This window comes from Phocoena sinus, chromosome 1 (assembly GCF_008692025.1).
Source record: "Phocoena sinus isolate mPhoSin1 chromosome 1, mPhoSin1.pri, whole genome shotgun sequence".
Classification (NCBI taxonomy): domain Eukaryota; kingdom Metazoa; phylum Chordata; class Mammalia; order Artiodactyla; family Phocoenidae; genus Phocoena; species Phocoena sinus.
In genome coordinates, this window is record NC_045763.1 from 9,391,297 (window position 1) to 9,399,427 (window position 8,131).

Genomic DNA, 8,131 nt, shown 5'->3' on the forward strand with positions numbered 1-8,131 from the left:
CAGGCTGCATTTTGAAATGACCTTAACTTCGTTTAGGGGAAGTCCCCACTGTAATCTGCCCGTGGGCTCGTCCTGACTCTTGGAAGGAATCTGATACTCAGAGGAGCAACAGGCGTAACTGATCTTTGAGAACCAGGAAATCTAGAGTGATTTCTTTACAGATTTCGCCATAACTCTAAACCATTCATTTTTCACTTAAAAAGTAATGACTCAGACTGGTTCACCCTAGTTTGTCTTCTGAGAAATTGGTTGTGACCTTTTCTTTCTTCCTTTTTTTTTTTAAAGGGCCCTCAGCAGTGGCTCGGGCGCGACTAGTCAGTTTCGCTGACCCTGCGCACCTGTCCCCTGGGCTCTGCACTGCCCACTGCCTGCGCTGCTCATCCATTTCAGAGGCCTCCACACCTCAGCGGATGGCATCCTCGTCCCTCCAGATCCCCAGGTCACAAACTTGGGGCGTGATCTGGACTCCCCTGTCACACGTGCTGCGTCCAACCTGTCAGTTTCTGTCTTAAAAACACACCTCACCCCTGACCGTTTCATCCACTCCATTCACAGTCACGGCTCTGACCCATGTTACTGCCTCTCACTCAGCCCCTCCTCCCACCCTGGCCCTCTCACACTTGTATCAAAGCAGCAGCCAGAGTGACCTGGACGTAGGCTGGAAGTAGAACTCAGCTCGTATTACTTCTCTGCTCAAAATACAGCTCTGGCTCCCTGTCCCACCCAGAGTCGAGGCCCAAGTCCTTGTGGTGGCCTTTCAGGATCCACTGCCCCTTATTGCCCCTCCCTCTTCGGCTCCCTCTGTTTCGGCCACACTGGTCCTTGCTCTCCCTTGAAACTGCTGCCCACACTCTACCGTACGGCCTTTGCCTGGCTGACCCTCTGCCCATGGTCCAGAATGCACCACAGCTGACTAACTCCTTTACCTCCAGGTCTGCTGAGATGTCACCTCATTGAGGTCCATGCACACCCTTCCCTATTAAGATCCCTCTCTCCCCTCTTCCCTGGCACTTTGGAGTACCCTTCTGAGTACCCTCCTACCTAGTCATCATCTGAGCAATATTGTCTGTGTCTGCACCTGCTAGAGCATAAGCTCAAAGAACATAAGCAAAACATGAGATTTTTACATGTTTTGTTCATTGGTAAAGCACCCAGGGTCTAGACCAGTGACTGGCACAGAATCAGAACTCAGTAAATACTTGCTGAACTAACAGATCCTGCCCTGATAACACAGTCGCACCATTTATCAACCCTCTAGCGCCGGGGGACAGAAGTAACAAATGCTACTGGAAACTTCCGATAGGTAGGCATGGCGCCTAGGGGCTTTCAAGTGTGTTGTATGTTTAGTAATTAACATTTTCCACTCCACTGTGGAAACTGAGGCTCAGAGAGGTTGGGACTAGTTCAGACATCAGCAGCTGGAGGGTGATGGAGGCTGGATTGGAGCCCAAGTCCAAATTCCCCAATGCCCAGTGGCTTTTGAACATTTTTTTACCCTGACCCATTATTAGAAATTCATCACGATTGAGTACACACATACGTGTGTGAGTGAAACCAAAAAAAAGTCAATCATTACCCCTTTTCTGCAGTACACAGGTATTTTCTCATGAAGAAGCTGCTGTTTGCAACCCACGAAATTGCTCACCAGCCACTCCTGGGTCGTGACCAGTCGTTTGAAAAACGGTGTTCTACCCTCTTTGCCTCACTCAACACCTCCTAGTTCTTTATTCCCAGTCAAGGCCAGACGCATTCCTGTGGCTCCTCAGACTACCTCATCTGCCCACTGAGAGTTCTGGGGAATCAAGAGCCTGAGATTTGGGGCCCTTCAGTAACAGTGTCGCAATCTAATCACAGAATATGTAGCCGGGAATGCACCTCCCTATTCCAAGCACTGGGTCCTGCTCACAGATGTCAGCTGGGTTCACTCTGACCTCCAGGACAGGGTTTTCTGTCTCTGAGTCAGACTCAGAGATTAGAACAGGCAACTTTTATAGAGGGCTTGGCTTGTGTCAGACATGCATACGCGCGACTGCCGATCCTCTCAAAAACCTAGTGATCGATTTTCCCCTTTGTACAAACGAAGAATTTTATTCATCAAAATATTTGAGTGCCTGCTGTGTGCTGAGCATGGTTCTGGGCATTGGAGACCCAGCAGTGAATAAGGTGGAAAAAAATCCCTGCCTTTATGGCGCTTACATACTTGCGGGGGAAGGCAGACAGCAGGCAAAGCCGCTGAGTAAAGGAGTATGTCAGAAGATAAGGGCTATGGGGGAAAATGGGGCAGGGAAGGTCAGGGAGGGGGTAACAAGAGTGTGGCTGGGGTAGGCCTGGCTGAGAAGATGATGTTTGAAGAAAGCTGAATGAATTCGGTAGGGAATGAAGCCCTGCGGACACCTGGGGCGGGGCATTCCAGGCAGAGCCGCGTGTGTAAAGGCCCTGAGGTACTGGCATGCCAGTATCTTCAAGGAACAAAATGAGACTAGCATGGCTGGAGCGGAGCAAGGGAGGTGGAGAGCAGCTGGACTGCAGTTGCGAAAGGAGCCAGGGGAGACTGGGGTCTTGCCGGCCACTGTGCGGACCTCGGCTTCACCGTGAGCGAGGTAGATGCCATGGAGAGTTCCGAGCCAAGGAGTGACGTGAGCTGACTGACTGACACTCGAGCGGTCCCGGGTCCTGCTATAGGGAGAGTAGACAAGAGAGTAAGGATGGAAGCAGGGGGGACCAGGCAGGAGGCAAGTGCAATATTCCAGGGAGGAGAGGATGGTGCCTTGGACCAGGTGGTTGTGATGGAGGCTGTGTAAAGTGGTCAGTTCTGGAGACCTTTTGAAGACAGAAACAATGCAATGTGCTGATAGACTGGATGAGTCACGGCTGACTCGGGTTTTGTCCTGGGTCGGTCTGGGTCGGTGTCAGGATGGGGAAGCTTCCTGGTGGAGCAGGTGTGGGAGAGAAGATCGGGAGTTTTGTTTTGGACGTGTTGAACTTAGGGTCCCTCTTCGTAGTTGGATATGTGAACTTGGAGTTCAGGTGATGTCTGGTGCACAGACGCGCACTGGGGAGTCAGCATGTGACAGTGGCGATCACAGCTTAGGGTTCCCGGAATGCAGAGCCTAAAGCAGAAGGCTTGTGCGCCCTCGTTTTAATCGGCAGAAGGACCCCAGAGAAACGCAGTGAGGGCGGAGGGCAGTCAGAAGGAGGGAGAGCCAGCAGGAGTGTGCGTGGTGGAGTTGGCCGCCACCAAATGTGACCCTGAGGAGGCATGGAATGAGTCTCGGCGCCCTTTCCTGGTGGAGAGGAAGGGGGCAGAATTTATTCACTGTCTCCCTCTTCCAGCTGGTGAAGATTTGTCCCATGGGACATTGACTCTGTGCATTTCTGGGTTGCATATTGAGATGCTTGAGCACCAAGTGGGGCCCGCGGGGGGTGGTGGAGGTGAGAGGGCCAGGACTCAGGCAGGGGGTGTGGCCGGGCGAGTTGCGTTTGCATCAGACCACCCAGCCTAGGCAGAGCCGGAACAAAAGGCAGGTAAGGCCAAGGGGGTCTGAAGCGTTCACCCGTCTGATCACTCAGATCTGCTCTTGCCTACCCGCCCTTCTTCCCCGAGAGAGGAGGTCTAAGTCCCATTGAACCGAGTCCCCTTCGAGGTGATACGGTCAGTCCCTCGTCCACCCCCATTCCATGGCCAAAGCTGCAGCCAGTCTGATTATTTCCTGGTGCGGTCATCCAGATCTTCATCCCCGAGGGATCTGAGCCCTTGGCGGTTTGCCCTGGGTGGGCTGTGATCGCCACAATTGCCAATTACTATTTTCAGTGGGTGTGGAGACACCGAGAGACACCAGAGGAGGTTCTGGGAAAACCTCTGCCTCATTTTGTACACGTTGTCCTGACTCCTCATGGGGATGGGAATGTATTACCCCAGCAGTACAGTAATTCTCTTTGCCTGCTGGTCCACCAGCAGAGAGGCCCGAAGACCAGGTGATGGTCACGTCTTCAAGTTCATTGGGACTGTGGGACCCTATCGTGTCCCCTGGCAGAAGTTTCCCAGCCCCGGGCACTGGGACTTCCAACGGGGCAGAGCCAATGTTTGCAGGGATAGGAAACGCAAGTTCCACAAGTGCTTCACTGAGAGCAGTAGGGAGAGGGTCCACCCTCTGCTTCCTGTCCCCATGTAATCTAGCCTCAGGGGACACAGCTGCATATGTCAACTTCCTGGAGAACACAGCTGTAGCGTATGGTCCCTGAGCTATGTCTTTAGCAGGCCATGCCACTCGGGTGTTGGGGTCCCTGGTAAGATCAGTGGATCCTTTAGTCAGATGCCCATTGTCCCACCTGTTCTGCCAAAAAATGGGTCCCTTGGTGTGAGACAATGTGGTGTGGCATACCACGTCACTACATCAGGCAGCCTTAAGCCCTCAGGTGGTGGTGCGGGCAATAACCCTGAAGGCAGGTCAGGCGAACCCTTACATGGAGTAGCATCAATTTCAATAAGTACAAACCGCTCCCTTTAGGGTCAAAGGGGACCTGATGTAATTGATCTGCCACCAGATCAATGGCTGGCTGGTCTCTTGGAGATGTCGTATCAAGGGCTCAGCTTTGGTCCTGCAGACTAGGGGTCCAGCAGCAGCAGGACCGAGCCTTTAGGAAAGGAGCCCAGGCTACTTCACCCCGTCATCTTGGCTGCTCTGTCCCTCGGCCCATCGCACCTGCACTGGGGTGGCTGAGCAGAGAGGGGGGCTGACATTTACCAGCTGCATCGTCCGTTCCAGCTGGCCGTGGGCCGTCTCCCAGGCAGCAGACGTCCTCTGGTGGATTTGAAACACGAGACACCGAGATGTGATCCCATGCACCCCCATGTGCCGGACATCATTGGTTCATCTTCCCCCTTTCCCCAGTTCTTGGCGCTAGTGTTCTGATCTCTTTCTCCTGAGCTCTGACCTCCAGTCACACCATTTGCCACCACCCAGGAGACTGTGTATCATCTCTTCCTTAGATTGTTCATCCCTCCTCATGAATGGATGACCAAGTGTACAGCTCACAGCTCTGACCACCAGGAGGATTAGCCTTCATCCCTGAGGCGGCATCATGGCATAAGAGTGGAAGTGGTCTATTTCCAGTGAGGGCAAACATACTGCGCCCAGCTAGGCCAAGTTCTTTATTGTTTGCTTACTTGCTTCATACCTTTTAATAGCTTTATTGAGATATAGTTGACATACAATAACGGCCCATGTTTTTTTTTTTTTTTTTTTGCGATATGCGGGCCTCACTGCCACGGCCTCTCCCATTGCGGAGCACAGGCTCCGGACGCACAGGCTTAGCGGCCATGGCTCACGAGCCCAGCCGCTCCGCGGCATGTGGGATCTTCCCGGACCGGGGCACGAACCCATGTCCCCTGCATCGGCAGGCGGACTCTCAACCACTGCGCCTCCAGGGAAGCCCTGCCCATGTTTAAAGTGTACAATTTGATAAGTTTGGGCAGATGTATGCACCTATGAAAGCATCACCACAATCAGGACAGTGAACAAACCCATCATGCCCCAAGTTTCCTCGTGCTCCATCATCATCCCTCCCGCCCACCCCATCTCCAAGCAACCCCTCATCTTTCTGTCACTATAGATGAGTTTACATCTTCTCAAGTTTTATATAGATTGAAGATTCAGTGTGTACTCTTTTCCCACTCAGCAAAACTTTGGTTTTTTACTTTTTTTTTTTTGGCCGCGCAGCTTGCGGGATCCTAGTTCCCTCACCATGGATTCAACCCACGCCCTCAGCAGTAAAAGTGCAGAGTCCTAACCGCTGGACCGCCAGGGAATTCCCAGCATAATTATTTTGAGATGCATCCATATTGTGTGTGGACCAGTAGTTTGTTCATTTTTATTGCTGAGTTGTATCCATCGTATGGATGGATGTACCACAATTTGTTTATCCATTCCCCCCTTGATGGACATTTGGATTTACAATATAGCTGCTATGAACATTCATATACAAAATATAGATTATATTTTTTCCCTTAGATAAATGCTTAGAAGTAGAACAAATGGGTCACGTATGTTTAACTTTAAAAAAAAAAACAGCTTTACTGAGGTACAATATATGTATACAATATATACAGTATATGTATCATAAAATTCACTCTTTTTGTTTGTTTTTTGTTTTGTTTTCTTTTTGCGGTACGCGGGCCTCTCACTGTTGTGGCCTCTCCCGTTGCAGAGCACAGGCTCCAGACGCACAGGCTCAGCGGCCGTGGCTCACGGGCCCAGCCGCTCCGCGGCATGTGGGATCTTCCCGGACCGGGGCACGAACCCGTGTCCCCTGCATTGGCAGGCGGACTCTCAACAACTGCGCCACCAGGGAAGCCCCTAAATTCACTCTTTTTAAATGTACAATTCAATCATTTCAGCAAATTTACAAAGTTCTGCAGCCCTCATCACCACAATCCAATTTTAGGATATTTTCATTACCTCACAATGATCCCTCCTGCCCATTTGCAGTAAGTCTCTATTCCCACCCAGACACATGGAACCACTAATCTTATTTTCTGTCTCCATAGATTTGCCTTTTCTGGACATTTCATATAATTGGAGTCATCAATATGTGGTCTTTTTTGTATGGCTTCTTTCACTTAACATAACGTTGATGAGGTTCGTCCATGGTGTAGCATGTGTCAGTACTTCATTTCTTTTTATTGCCATTTCCTATTGTATGGATACCACATTTAGTTTGTCCATTTATGGGTTGATGGACATTTGGATTATTTCCCCTTTTTTGTGGCTATAAAGAATAATGCTGCCAGGAACATTCTTGTACAAGTCTTTGCATGGACATGTTTTCATTTCTCTTGGGTAGATACCTAGCATTGGAATTTCTGGGTCATATGGTAAATTTTTTTTTTTTTTTTTTTGCAGTACACGGGCCTCTCACTGTTGTGGCCTCTCCCACTGCGGAGCACAGGCTCTGGATGCGCAGGCTCAGCGGCCATGGCTCACGGGCCCAGCCGCTCCGCGGCATGTGGGATCTTCCCGGACCGGGGCACGAACCCGCGTCCCCTGCATCGGCAGGCAGACTCTCAACCACTGTGCCACCAGAAAAGCCCCATATGGTAAATTTATATTTAACTTTTTAAGATACTGTCAAACTATTTTCTGAAGTGATTGTACCATTTTACATTCCCACCAGCAGAGCACATGGGTTCCAGTTTTTCCCTGTCCTCGCCAACACTGGTATAGTGAGTCTTTGATTTTACATGCCATCATTTTAGACATGGAAATAGTTATGCGGTGGTGTCTCATTCTGGTTTTATTTTACATTTGCCTAGCAAATGGAGCCTAGAGCAAGAGAAGACTTTAGAAAGACAGATTGGGATAAAAGCTGGTGCTAGGTGTATTCATGGTGGGTAAGGATGCTGAGCTGAGACTTCTGTGATGTGGAGCATCTTTTTTGTGCTTATTCACCATCTGTATGTATCTCTTCTTTGGTGTTCAATTCTTTTAATCATTTAAAAAATTGGGTTGTTTGTTAGCCAAGACATGGAAGCAACCTAAGTATCCACCAACAGATGAATGGATGCCAATGAGGAAAGCAAGCATCCTGTCTTACCCCTGTTCTAGCCCCAGAGCCTGTAATGGTGAGCCCACTGGAGCTAACTGGGAGACAGGATGAGAACTTGTTCCATAAGGAACTGTCTAAGATACAGCAAATGTCTGTGGATAGCATTCGCTTAGCTTTTCTTGGCTATTCATAGCGAGAATAGTTTTGGCTATTTTAGATACTTTGCTAATTACATGATGTTCTCATTCTCGAGCAGCTTGTTCCTTGTTCCTGTATCACTCCTGGAAAGCCTCCCGAGTTAAAAGGTACCATTGCCACTTACCTGCTTGTTCACCCAAAGGTCCAGCCCCTTGTCTGGAGCCTGAGAATGATTTGAGGGGAAAGGAGTAAGCCATATTTCTGCTCAACTCCAGTCTGAAGTTAAGAGGTCTGAAGAAAGAACAACGCACACATAATGGAACCCAATTCTTGAAAGACATCAAAAATGGAATATTCTTGGGAATTCCCTGGTGGTCCAGTGGTTAGGACTCTGTGCTTTCACAGCTGAGGCCTGGGTTCAATCCCTGGTCAGGGAACTAGGAGCCCA

At 49.9% G+C, this 8,131-nt stretch overlaps 1 non-coding gene across 1 annotated transcript; it reads left to right on the forward strand.

Moving 5' to 3' along the window:
- Positions 1 to 7,561: 7,561 nt before the first annotated feature.
- On the forward strand, positions 7,562 to 7,688 carry LOC116745361. Its single transcript, XR_004347405.1, has one exon. It is a non-coding gene; the product is annotated as a small nucleolar RNA SNORD22 (small nucleolar RNA).
- The last annotated feature ends 443 nt before the right edge of the window (positions 7,689 to 8,131 follow it).